Source organism: Cherax quadricarinatus, chromosome 43 (assembly GCF_038502225.1).
Source record: "Cherax quadricarinatus isolate ZL_2023a chromosome 43, ASM3850222v1, whole genome shotgun sequence".
In the NCBI taxonomy this organism is placed as follows: domain Eukaryota; kingdom Metazoa; phylum Arthropoda; class Malacostraca; order Decapoda; family Parastacidae; genus Cherax; species Cherax quadricarinatus.
In genome coordinates, this window is record NC_091334.1 from 19929217 (window position 1) to 19943916 (window position 14700).

General features: G+C 45.2%; 1 protein-coding gene across 3 annotated transcripts in view; it reads right to left on the bottom strand.

Annotated features, from left to right (window-relative positions):
* spir (spire type actin nucleation factor) overlaps positions 1 to 14700 on the bottom strand; it is a 481192-nt gene that overhangs the window by 142185 nt on the left and 324307 nt on the right. The window lies entirely within an intron of this gene.

Below are 14700 nucleotides of genomic sequence, written 5' to 3' on the forward strand. Positions count from 1 at the left end.
AACATCTCCTAACCATCCCTACCACGTCAAAACATCTCCTAACCATCCCTACCACGTCAAAACATCTCCTAACCATCCCTACCACGTCAAAACATCTACTAACCATCCCTACCACGTCAAAACATCTACTAACCATCCCTACCACGTCAAAACATCTCCTAACCATCCCTACCACGTCAAAACATCTCCTAACCATCCCTACCACGTCAAAACATCTCCTAACCATCCCTACCACGTCAAAACATCTCCTAACCATCCCTACCACGTCAAAACATCTACTAACCATCCCTACCACGTCAAAACATCTACTAACCATCTCTAAAACGTCAAAACATCTGCCCTAACTTACAATAATTTAAGGTATCTGCATCTAACTTACAATTCCTGAGACAGCTACAACACACTTTAAGGAGATACTACATTATTCTACCTACTTTTTGCTCTTACTTCACTACTACCTCACTTTATTACTTAATGTCGATGCCAGTTTCCTACCCCCCCCCCCAAGACATACTGGAGGCGTTTCTCTGACATTTCTGAAATTACAGAAAAAAATTTGCGACAAGAGAAGCAGTGTTGTGGACCAGCACAAAAGTGGTGGTGATTGTACATCACTCTCTCTCTCTCTCTCTCTCTCTCTCTCTCTCTCTCTCTCTCTCTCTCTCTCTCTCTCTCTCTCTCTCTCTCTCTCTCTCAACTTTAAGGCGACACTGAGACAAAATACGAGTCCAGTGTGTCGTAGACATCGAGGAAGCTACAACAATGACGTCGTTCACTAACCATGTTTATAACTGCCAAGTTATTTACACTTGATAACAACAGCTTATAACAAGATATATAAACTTCCACTAATATATATATAATCAACATTACTATATAAATAAGATCACTATTACTAACCAATACGGTCAATATTCCTAGCAAGATCTTGACTATTCTTAAGATCAATATACCTAGCAAGATCTTGACTATTCTTAAGATCAATATTCCTAGCAAGATCTTGACTATTCTTAAGATCAATATACCTAGCAAGATCTTGACTATTCTTAAGATCAATATTCCTAGCAAGATCTTGACTATTCTAAAGATCAATATACCTAGTAAGATCTTGACTATTCTTAAGATCAATATACCTAGTAAGATCTTGACTATTCTTAAGATCAATATACCTAGCAAGATCTTGACTATTCTTAAGATCAATATTCCTAGCAAGATCTTGACTATTCTAAAGATCAATATACCTAGTAAGATCTTGACTATTCTTAAGATCAATATACCTAGTAAGATCTTGACTATTCTTAAGATCAATATTCCTAGCAAGATCTTGACTATTCTTAAGATCAATATTCCTAGCAAGATCTTGACTATTCTAAAGATCAATATACCTAGCAAGATCACTACTACTCACCAATAAGTTCAAAATTCCCAGCAAAATCACTACTGTAAAAAAAGCTAATAATTTAAACTCTGTCGTCACAACGAAATTCAGGGTCATCACACAAAAATCAAAATTCAGGGTCATCACACAAAAATCAAAATTCAGGGTCATCACACAAAAATCAAAATTCAGGGTGATCACAAAAATCAAAATTCAGAGTCATCACACAAAAATCAAAATTCAGGGTCATCACACAAAAATCAAAATTCAGGGTCATCACACAAAAATCTAAATTCAGGGTCATCACACAAAAATCTAAATTCAGGGTCATCACAAAAATCAAAATTCAGGGTCATCACACAAAAATCAAAATTCAGGGTCATCACACAAAAATCAAAATTCAGGGTCATCACACAAAAATCAAAATTCAGGGTCATCACACAAAAATCTAAATTCAGGGTCATCACACAAAAATCTAAATTCAGGGTCATCACACAAAAATTTAAATTCAGGGTCATCACACAAAAATTTAAATTCAGGGTCATCACACAAAAATCAAAATTCAGGGTCATCACATAAAAATCAAAATTCAGGGTCATCACACAAAAATCAAAATTCAGGGTCGTCACACAAAAATCTAAATTCAGGGTCGTCACACAAAAATCTAAATTCAGGGTCGTCACACAAAAATCTAAATTCAGGGTCGTCACACAAAAATCTAAATTCAGGGTCGTCACACAAAAATCTAAATTCAGGGTCGTCACACAAAAATCTAAATTCAGGGTCGTCACACAAAAATCTAAATTCAGGGTCGTCACACAAAAATCTAAATTCAGGGTCGTCACACAAAAATCTAAATTCAGGGTCGTCACACAAAAATCTAAATTCAGGGTCGTCACACAAAAATCTAAATTCAGGGTCGTCACACAAAAATCTAAATTCAGGGTCGTCACACAAAAATCTAAATTCAGGGTCGTCACAAAAATCTAAATTCAGGGTCGTCACACAAAAATCTAAATTCAGGGTCGTCACACAAATCTAAATTCAGGGTCGTCACACAAAAATCTAAATTCAGGGTCGTCACACAAAAATCTAAATTCAGGGTCGTCACACAAAAATCTAAATTCAGGGTCGTCACACAAAAATCTAAATTCAGGGTCATCACAACAAAAATCTAAATTCAGGGTCATCACAACAAAAATCTAAATTCAGGGTCATCACAACAAAAATCTAAATTCAGGGTCATCACAACAAAAATCTAAATTCAGGGTCATCACACAAAAATCTAAATTCAGGGTCATCACACAAAAATCAAAATTCAGGGTCATCACACAAAAATCTAAATTCAGGGTCATCACACAAAAATCTAAATTCAGGGTCATCACAACAAAAATCTAAATTCAGGGTCATCACAACAAAAATCAAAATTCAGGGTCATCACACAAAAATCAAAATTCAGGGTCATCACAACAAAAATCAAAATTCAGGGTCATCACACAAAAATCAAAATTCAGGGTCATCACAACAAAAATCAAAATTCAGGGTCATCACACAAAAATCAAAATTCAGGGTCATCACAACAAAAATCAAAATTCAGGGTCATCACACAAAAATCAAAATACAATCACACAAACACAAAACAATGTTACTTAAACAACTACAGATGCAAACACAGAAGTAACACAAATTCAAGACAACAAACACACAGTTACAAAACAATAACAACAATAGCAACAACAACAACAACAATAACAATAATAATAATAATAATAATAATAATAATAATAATAATAATAATAATAATAATAATCCATAAGGAACAATGCAGCAGGTGTTAAGAATCACCATCCTGGCTGTGGCGGTGGTGGGTGTTAGGTGCCTACAGCAGCACTAACAGCCTCATTGATCAAGCTCCTGGTGCGTGTGTGGGGCACCGGGTGGCGGGGAGAGGGGTGATGCCAGATACCATCTACACTGTAGAATGTAGATAGATCCCGTAGATATATCCAGATGTCAAGCATCACTTGTCAGGTCTATGAGGGGTACCAGTTAAGGTCTATGAGGGGTACCAGTTAAGGTCTATGAGGGGTACCAGTTAAGGTCTATGAGGGGTACCAGTTAAGGTCTATGAGAGGTACCAGTTAAGGTCTATGAGAGGTACCAGTTAAGGTCTATGAGGGGTACCAGTTAAGGTCTATGAGGGGTACCAGTTAAGGTCTATGAGAGGTACCAGTTAAGGTCTATGAGGGGTACCAGTTAAGGTCTATGAGGGGTACCAGTTAAGATCTATGAGAGGTACCAGTTAAGGTCTATGAGGGATACCAGTTAAGATCTATGAGGGGTACCAGTTAAGATCTATGAGGGGTACCAGTTAAGATCTATGAGGGGTACCAGTTAAGATCTATGAGGGGTACCAGTTAAGATCTATGAGGGGGTACCAGTTAAGATCTATGAGGGGTACCAGTTAAGGTCTATGAAGGATACCAGTTAAGATCTATGAGGGGTACCAGTTAAGATCTATGAGGGGTACCAGTTAAGATCTATGAGGGGTACCAGTTAAGATCTATGAGGGGTACCAGTTAAGATCTATGAGAGGTACCAGTTAAGATCTATGGACCGTACCAGTTAAGATCTATGAGGGGTACCAGTTAAGGTCTATGAGGGGTACCAGTTAAGATCTATGAGGGGTACCAGTTAAGATCTATGAGGGGTACCAGTTAAGATCTATGAGGGGTACCAGTTAAGATCTATGAGAGGTATCAGTTAAGATCTATGAGGGGTACCAGTTAAGATCTATGAGGGGTACCAGTTAAGGTCTATGAGGGGTACCAGTTAAGATCTATGAGGTATCAGTTAAGATCTATGAGGGGTACCAGTTAAGATCTATGAGGGGTACCAGTTAAGATCTATGAGGGGTACCAGTTAAGATCTATGAGGGGTACCAGTTAAGATCTATGGACGGTACCAGTTAAGATCTATGAGGGTACCAGTTAAGATCTATGAGGGGTACCAGTTAAGATCTATGAGGGGTACCAGTTAAGATCTATGAGGGGTACCAGTTAAGATCTATGAGGGGTACCAGTTAAGATCTATGAGAGGTATCAGTTAAGGTCTATGAGGGGTACCAGTTAAGATCTATGAGGGGTACCAGTTAAGGTCTATGAGGGGTACCAGTTAAGATCTATGAGGGGTACCAGTTAAGATCTATGAGGGGTACCAGTTAAGATCTATGAGGGTACCAGTTAAGATCTATGAGGGGTACCAGTTAAGATCTATGAGGGGTACCAGTTAAGATCTATGAGAGGTATCAGTTAAGATCTATGAGGGGTACCAGTTAAGATCTATGAGGGGTACCAGTTAAGGTCTATGAGGGGTACCAGTTAAGATCTATGAGGGGTACCAGTTAAGATCTATGAGGGGTACCAGTTAAGATCTATGAGGGGTACCAGTTAAGATCTATGAGGTATCAGTTAAGATCTATGAGGGGTACCAGTTAAGATCTATTAGGGGTACCAGTTAAGATCTATGAGGGGTACCAGTTAAGATCTATGAGGGGTACCAGTTAAGATCTATGAGGGGTACCAGTTAAGATCTATGAGGGGTACCAGTTAAGATCTATGAGGGGTACCAGTTAAGATCTATGAGAGGTATCAGTTAAGATCTATGAGGGGTACCAGTTAAGATCTATGAGGGGTACCAGTTAAGGTCTATGAGGGGTACCAGTTAAGATCTATGAGGGGTACCAGTTAAGATCTATGAGGGGTACCAGTTAAGATCTATGAGGGGTACCAGTTAAGATCTATGAGGTATCAGTTAAGATCTATGAGGGGTACCAGTTAAGATCTATTAGGGGTACCAGTTAAGATCTATGAGGGGTACCAGTTAAGATCTATTAGGGGTACCAGTTAAGATCTATGAGGGGTACCAGTTAAGATCTATGAGGGGTACCAGTTAAGATCTATGAGGGGTACCAGTTAAGATCTATGAGGGGTACCAGTTAAGATCTATGAGGTATCAGTTAAGATCTATGAGGGGTACCAGTTAAGATCTATGAGGGGTACCAGTTAAGATCTATGAGGGGTACCAGTTAAGATCTATGAGGGGTACCAGTTAAGATCTATGGACGGTACCAGTTAAGATCTATGAGGGTACCAGTTAAGATCTATGAGGGGTACCAGTTAAGATCTATGAGGGGTACCAGTTAAGATCTATGAGGGGTACCAGTTAAGATCTATTAGGGGTACCAGTTAAGATCTATGAGGGGTACCAGTTAAGATCTATGAGGGGTACCAGTTAAGATCTATGAGGGGTACCAGTTAAGATCTATGAGGTATCAGTTAAGATCTATGAGGGGTACCAGTTAAGATCTATTAGGGGTACCAGTTAAGATCTATGAGGGGTACCAGTTAAGATCTATTAGGGGTACCAGTTAAGATCTATGAGGGGTACCAGTTAAGATCTATTAGGGGTACCAGTTAAGATCTATGAGGGGTACCAGTTAAGATCTATGAGGGGTACCAGTTAAGATCTATGAGGGGTACCAGTTAAGATCTATGAGGTATCAGTTAAGATCTATGAGGGGTACCAGTTAAGATCTATTAGGGGTACCAGTTAAGATCTATGAGGGGTACCAGTTAAGATCTATTAGGGGTACCAGTTAAGATCTATGAGGGGTACCAGTTAAGATCTATTAGGGGTACCAGTTAAGATCTATGAGGGGTACCAGTTAAGATCTATGAGGGGTACCAGTTAAGATCTATGAGGGGTACCAGTTAAGATCTATGAGGGGTACCAGTTAAGATCTATTAGGGGTACCAGTTAAGATCTATGAGGGGTACCAGTTAAGGTCTATGAGGGGTACCAGTTAAGATCTATGAGGGGTACCAGTTAAGATCTATGAGGGGTACCAGTTAAGATCTATGAGGGGTACCAGTTAAGATCTATGAGAGGTATCAGTTAAGATCTATGAGGGGTACCAGTTAAGATCTATGAGGGGTACCAGTTAAGGTCTATGAGGGGTACCAGTTAAGATCTATGAGGGGTACCAGTTAAGATCTATGAGGGTACCAGTTAAGATCTATGAGAGGTACCAGTTAAGATCTATGAGGGGTACCAGTTAAGATCTATGAGGGGTACCAGTTAAGATCTATGAGGGGTACCAGTTAAGATCTATGAGGGGTACCAGTTATGATCTATGAGGGGTACCAGTTAAGATCTATGAGGGGTACCAGTTAAGATCTATGAGGGGTACCAGTTAAGATCTATGAGGGGTACCAGTTAAGATCTATGAGGGGTACCAGTTAAGATCTATGAGGGGTACCAGTTAAGATCTATGAGGGGTACCAGTTAAGATCTATGAGAGGTATCAGTTAAGGTCTATGAGGGGTACCAGTTAAGATCTATGAGGGGTACCAGTTAAGGTCTATGAGGGGTACCAGTTAAGATCTATGAGGGGTACCAGTTAAGATCTATGAGGGGTACCAGTTAAGATCTATGAGGGGTACCAGTTAAGATCTATGAGGGGTACCAGTTAAGATCTATGAGGGGTACCAGTTAAGATCTATGAGAGGTATCAGTTAAGATCTATGAGGGGTACCAGTTAAGATCTATGAGGGGTACCAGTTAAGGTCTATGAGGGGTACCAGTTAAGATCTATGAGGGGTACCAGTTAAGATCTATGAGGGGTACCAGTTAAGATCTATGAGGGGTACCAGTTAAGATCTATGAGGTATCAGTTAAGATCTATGAGGGGTACCAGTTAAGATCTATTAGGGGTACCAGTTAAGATCTATGAGGGGTACCAGTTAAGATCTATTAGGGGTACCAGTTAAGATCTATGAGGGGTACCAGTTAAGGTCTATGAGGGGTACCAGTTAAGATCTATGAGGGGTACCAGTTAAGATCTATGAGGGGTACCAGTTAAGATCTATGAGGGGTACCAGTTAAGATCTATTAGGGGTACCAGTTAAGATCTATGAGGGGTACCAGTTAAGATCTATGAGGGGTACCAGTTAAGATCTATGAGGGGTACCAGTTAAGATCTATGAGGTATCAGTTAAGATCTATGAGGGGTACCAGTTAAGATCTATTAGGGGTACCAGTTAAGATCTATGAGGGGTACCAGTTAAGATATATTAGGGGTACCAGTTAAGATCTATGAGGGGTACCAGTTAAGATCTATTAGGGGTACCAGTTAAGATCTATGAGGGGTACCAGTTAACATTCAACAACCTCACAAGTCTATGGGAGGAGCCAGCCAACATTCAACTACCTCAGAGACCTATCCGCTAAGCAAATAAATTTACCGAGTGCTTCTCTGAGGCAAGGAACATGCTCTCTCAAATATTAATGTCCACGAACACAATATTTTATAGGGTAGGGACTAAGCAGCACTTCACTGACCCAAACACCGCACTCTGTGGTCACAGCAGATCGTTATATCTTGTGGGTAAAGCCGCTTAGATCTTCACGCTATCGTCCCAAACACGGTACTTAGTGTCGTCATTCAGGACACAGTGAATCTTCTCGCTCATATTTCCCAAGTCTTCCAGTGGGCTGCAGGGGACAATATGATGTTCAATGGGGACAAAATTCAGTTATACCGAGATGGTAGAAACGAAGAATAAAAGACAGGAAGGTAATATACAACCAAGCCAAACCACACAATAGAGCGAGAGAACCAGGTGAGAGGTTTAAGAATGATAATATCAGATCTTAGCTTAAATAATTACAACAATATTATCACTGACTCAATGAAATTGAAAGGCTGGATAAGAAGAACCCTCAGAACAAGGAACACTAAGCCAACAGTGATCTTCTTTAAGTCAACTGTTCTTGGTAGACAAGAATACTGCTGAAAACCAACAAGTGTCTTTTAAGGCAGGAAAAATGTCAGATCTAGATGTACAAATAACCTTTAATGCAAGTTCAGCGACACACCTGCATTACTACGGACGTTTGAAGTCCCTTGACTTGTACTCCTTGGAACTCAGGAGAGAAGGATACAACATAAATTACACCTGGAAATTTTTGAAGTTGTCCCAAATCTGCACATCGAAGTTACTCCTTGCGAATGACCAACAAAAATGTGGCTGTCTTCAAGACAGAACTCGACAGGTGCCTTAAGCCAGTTCCCGATGAGCCGGGCTGTGATGCACACGTTGAACCGTGTGCAGCTGACACCAGCAGCCTGGCTGATCTTGGCCATCAGTCAGGGGGACTGGTCTGAGACCGGGCCGCAGGGGTGGTGACCCTCGTAATCATCTTCAGGTAAGTCTCAAGCTCTGGTCCCAAACACGGTAGTTTGGTACTACGTTCACCCCCACCTCACATACCACTGAAACTAGCACTGTCTGCACACCTGGTCACGCTACTTTCAACTGTATTTATCCCACAATAAACTTGACCAAGTTATACTTGGTCACAACGTTGTGTGACCAAGTCATATTTGGCCACACAACGTCACCCAGTCTTGGCCAGTAAGGCCCCACCACCACGTGTTCAGTGTAGGTCATTGTCTGGCACCAAAACCACGTGTTCAGTGTAGATCAGTGCCTGGCTCCAACACCACGTGTTCAGTGTAGGTCAGTGCCTGGCTCCAACACCACGTGTTCAGTGTAGGTCAGTGTCTGGATCCAACACCACGTGTTCAGTGTAGGTCATTGTCTGGCTCCAACACCACGTGTTCAGTGTAGGTCAGTGTCTGGCTCCAACACCACGTGTTCAGTGTAGGTCAGTGTCTGGCTCCAACACCACGTGTTCAGTGTAGGTCAGTGCCTGGCTCCAACACCACGTGTTCAGTGTAGGTCAGTGCCTGGCTCCAACACCACGTGTTCAGTGTAGGTCAGTGCCTGGCTCCAACACCACGTGTTCAGTGTAGGTCAGTGCCTGGCTCCAACACCACGTGTTCAGTGTAGGTCATTGTCTGGCTCCAACACCACGTGTTCAGTGTAGGTCAGTGCCTGGCTCCAACACCACGTGTTCAGTGTAGGTCAGTGCCTGGCTCCAACACCACGTGTTCAGTGTAGGTCAGTGCCTGGCTCCAACACCACGTGTTCAGTGTAGGTCATTGTCTGGCTCCAACACCACGTGTTCAGTGTAGGTCATTGTCTGGCTCCAACACCACGTGTTCAGTGTAGGTCAGTGCCTGGCTCCAACACCACGTGTTTAGTGTAGGTCAGTGCCTGGCTCCAACACCACGTGTTCAGTGTAGGTCATTGTCTGGCTCCAACACCACGTGTTCAGTGTAGGTCAGTGCCTGGCTCCAACACCACGTGTTCAGTGTAGGTCAGTGTCTGGCACCAACACCACGTGTTCAGTGTAGGTCAGTGCCTGGCTCCAACACCACGTGTTCAGTGTAGGTCAGTGCCTGGCTCCAACACCACGTGTTCAGTGTAGGTCAGTGCCTGGCTCCAACACCACGTGTTCAGTGTAGGTCAGTGCCTGGCTCCAACACCACGTGTTCAGTGTAGGTCAGTGTCTGGCACCAACACCACGTGTTCAGTGTAGGTCAGTGCCTGGCTCCAACACCACGTGTTCAGTGTAGGTCAGTGCCTGGCACCAACACCACGTGTTCAGTGTAGGTCATTGTCTGGCTCCAACACCACGTGTTCAGTGTAGGTCAGTGTCTGGCACCAACACCACGTGTTCAGTGTAGGTCAGTGTCTGGCACCAACACCACGTGTTCAGTGTAGGTCAGTGTCTGGCACCAACACCACGTGTTCAGTGTAGGTCAGTGCCTGGCTCCAACACCACGTGTTCAGTGTAGGTCAGTGCCTGGCTCCAACACCACGTGTTCAGTGTAGGTCAGTGCCTGGCTCCAACACCACGTGCTCAGTGTAGGTCAGTGCCTGGCTCCAACACCACGTGTTCAGTGTAGGTCATTGTCTGGCTCCAACACCACGTGTTCAGTGTAGGTCAGTGCCTGGCTCCAACACCACGTGTTCAGTGTAGGTCAGTGCCTGGCTCCAACACCACGTGTTCAGTGTAGGTCAGTGCCTGGCTCCAACACCACGTGTTCAGTGTAGGTCAGTGCCTGGCACCAACACCACGTGTTCAGTGTAGGTCAGTGCCTGGCACCAACACCACGTGTTCAGTGTAGGTCAGTGTCTGGCTCCAACACCACGTGTTCAGTGTAGGTCAGTGCCTGGCTCCAACACCACGTGTTCAGTGTAGGTCAGTGCCTGGCTCCAACACCACGTGTTCAGTGTAGGTCAGTGCCTGGCTCCAACACCACGTGTTCAGTGTAGGTCAGTGCCTGGCTCCAACACCACGTGTTCAGTGTAGGTCAGTGCCTGGCTCCAACACCACGTGTTCAGTGTAGGTCAGTGCCTGGCTCCAACACCACGTGTTCAGTGTAGGTCAGTGCCTGGCTCCAACACCACGTGTTCAGTGTAGGTCAGTGCCTGGCTCCAACACCACGTGTTCAGTGTAGGTCATTGTCTGGCACCAACACCACGTGTTCAGTGTAGGTCAGTGCCTGGCACCAACACCACGTGTTCAGTGTAGGTCAGTGCCTGGCTCCAACACCACGTGTTCAGTGTAGGTCATTGTCTGGCACCAACACCACGTGTTCAGTGTAGGTCAGTGCCTGGCTCCAACACCACGTGTTCAGTGTAGGTCAGTGCCTGGCTCCAACACCACGTGTTCAGTGTAGGTCATTGTCTGGCACCAACACCACGTGTTCAGTGTAGGTCAGTGCCTGGCACCAACACCACGTGTTCAGTGTAGGTCAGTGCCTGGCTCCAACACCACGTGTTCAGTGTAGGTCAGTGCCTGGCTCCAACACCACGTGTTCAGTGTAGGTCAGTGCCTGGCTCCAACACCACGTGTTCAGTGTAGGTCATTGTCTGGCACCAACACCACGTGTTCAGTGTAGGTCAGTGCCTGGCACCAACACCACGTGTTCAGTGTAGGTCAGTGCCTGGCTCCAACACCACGTGTTCAGTGTAGGTCAGTGCCTGGCTCCAACACCACGTGTTCAGTGTAGGTCAGTGCCTGGCTCCAACACCACGTGTTCAGTGTAGGTCAGTGCCTGGCTCCAACACCACGTGTTCAGTGTAGGTCAGTGCCTGGCTCCAACACCACGTGTTCAGTGTAGGTCAGTGCCTGGCTCCAACACCACGTGTTCAGTGTAGGTCAGTGCCTGGCTCCAACACCACGTGTTCAGTGTAGGTCAGTGCCTGGCTCCAACACCACGTGTTCAGTGTAGGTCAGTGCCTGGCTCCAACACCACGTGTTCAGTGTAGGTCAGTGCCTGGCTCCAACACCACGTGTTCAGTGTAGGTCAGTGCCTGGCTCCAACACCACGTGTTCAGTATAGGTCAGTGCCTGGCTCCAACACCACGTGTTCAGTGTAGGTCAGTGCCTGGCTCCAACACCACGTGTTCAGTGTAGGTCAGTGCCTGGCTCCAACACCACGTGTTCAGTGTAGGTCAGTGCCTGGCTCCAACACCACGTGTTCAGTGTAGGTCAGTGCCTGGCTCCAACACCACGTGTTCAGTGTAGGTCATTGTCTGGCACCAACACCACGTGTTCAGTGTAGGTCAGTGCCTGGCACCAACACCACGTGTTCAGTGTAGGTCAGTGCCTGGCTCCAACACCACGTGTTCAGTGTAGGTCAGTGCCTGGCTCCAACACCACGTGTTCAGAGTAGGTCAGTGCCTGGCTCCAACACCACGTGTTCAGTGTAGGTCAGTGCCTGGCTCCAACACCACGTGTTCAGTGTAGGTCAGTGCCTGGTTCCAACACCACGTGTTCAGTGTAGGTCAGTGCCTGGCTCCAACACCACGTGTTCAGTGTAGGTCAGTGTCTGGCTCCAACACCACGTGTTCAGTGTAGGTCAGTGCCTGGCTCCAACACCACGTGTTCAGTGTAGGTCAGTGCCTGGCTCCAACACCACGTGTTCAGTGTAGGTCAGTGTCTGGCTCCAACATCACGTGTTCAGTGTAGGTCAGTGTCTGGCTCCAACACCACGTGTTCAGTGTAGGTCCGTGCCTAGCTCCAACACCACGTGTTCAGTGTAGGTCAGTGCCTGGCTCCAACACCACGTGTTCAGTGTAGGTCCGTGCCTGGCTCCAACACCACGTGTTCAGTGTAGGTCAGTGTCTGGCACCAACACCACGTGTTCAGTGTAGGTCAGTGCCTGGCTCCAACACCACGTGTTCAGTGTAGGTCAGTGTCTGGCTCCAACACCACGTGTTCAGTGTAGGTCAGTGCCTGGCTCCAACACCACGTGTTCAGTGTAGGTCAGTGTCTGGCTCCAACACCACGTGTTCAGTGTAGGTCAGTGTCTGGCTCCAACACCACGTGTTCAGTGTAGGTCCGTGCCTAGCTCCAACACCACGTGTTCAGTGTAGGTCAGTGCCTGGCTCCAACACCACGTGTTCAGTGTAGGTCCGTGCCTGGCTCCAACACCACGTGTTCAGTGTAGGTCAGTGTCTGGCTCCAACACCACGTGTTCAGTGTAGGTCAGTGCCTAGCTCCAACACCACGTGTTCAGTGTAGGTCAGTGCCTGGCTCCAACACCACGTGTTCAGTGTAGGTCCGTGCCTGGCTCCAACACCACGTGTTCAGTGTAGGTCAGTGTCTGGCTCCAACACCACGTGTTCAGTGTAGGTCAGTGCCTAGCTCCAACACCACGTGTTCAGTGTAGGTCAGTGCCTGGCTCCAACACCACGTGTTCAGTGTAGGTCCGTGCCTGGCTCCAACACCACGTGTTCAGTGTAGGTCAGTGTCTGGCTCCAACACCACGTGTTCAGTGTAGGTCAGTGCCTAGCTCCAACACCACGTGTTCAGTGTAGGTCAGTGCCTGGCTCCAACACCACGTGTTCAGTGTAGGTCCGTGCCTGGCTCCAACACCACGTGTCATGGGTTATCAATAATACCAGACAAAAACATCACACAATCACTAACAAGTACATACTGTCTTTGCACAAACATATATAACAAAAACAGCTAATTTACAAACAAAATCAAAATCTATCTCTACCACTAACTACAATCACAATACAATTACTACAGCAACTGCAGGATACACCTCTCTAGCAACAACAAGAGTAAATACAACAAGAACATCTACGTAGCACGGTGTAACCAGTCAGTGTAGTTAAACAAGTACAGTGGCACCTGTGTGTTTAGCACGACTAAAACTATCACTTGTGTGAGGTTTACTGAGTGAGGTTGTTAGGTGAGGTGACTTCCTGAGTGAGGTTGTTAGGTGAGGCTGAGTGAGGTTGTTAGGTGAGGCTGAGTGAGGTTGTTAGGTGAGGCTGAGTGAGGTTGTTAGGTGAGGCTGAGTGAGGTTGTTAGGTGAGGCTGAGTGAGGTTGTTAGGTGAGGCTGAGTGAGGTTGTTAGGTGAGGCTGATTGAGGTTGTTAAGTAAGGTGACTTACTGAGTGAAGCTGTTAGGTGAGGTGACCTCCTGAGTGAGGTTGTTAAGTGAGGTTAAATGAGTGAGGTTGTTGACGTGGCTTACTGAGTGAGGTTGTTAGGTGAGGTTAACTTACTGAGTGAGGTTAACTTACTGAGTGAGGTTGTTAGGTGAGGTTAACTTACTGAGTGAGGTTGTTAGGTGAGGTTAACTTACTGGGTGAGGTTGTTAGGTGAGGTTAAGGATAAGTGAGAAAGAAAGTTAAAGTCTTAATTCAAGTTAAGTGAGGTTTTAAAAGCGAAGTTAAGTGAGGTAGGCTGTTAAGTGAGAACCTGTAGCACCCACACACAACAATAGTACACTGCCCTAGGTCTTCGGCCTATGCTAGGATGGTGGTTATTGTGGTAGTGGTGAGTGTTTATTGTGGTAATGGGTGGTTATTGTGGTGGTAATGGGTGGTTATTGTGGTGGTAATGGGTGGTTATTGTGGTGGTAATGGGTGATTGTGGTGGTAATGGGTGGTTATTGTGGTGGTAATGGGTGGTTACTAAGGTGTCTATTGTGATGCTAGTACGTGGTTATGATGGTGGTTGTCATAATGGTGGATGGTTATGGTAGTGATTATTATGGTGGATGGTTATGGTGGTGGTGACTGTCATGGTTGGGGCAATGGGAGGGCAACTGGTCGGTAAGTCCACTAGTCACCACCCTCACCATCACCCACCACACCACCTACATCACTACCCACACCACCTAACACCTACATCATCACCAGGAGCTGTGACTCGACCCCTGCAACCACATGTAGGTGATTACTTACACCACTACCATAATAAATAATTGAGAGTTTTACGATTGACACACACACACACACACACACACACACACACACACACACACACACACACACACACACACACACACACACACACACACACACACACACACAGTG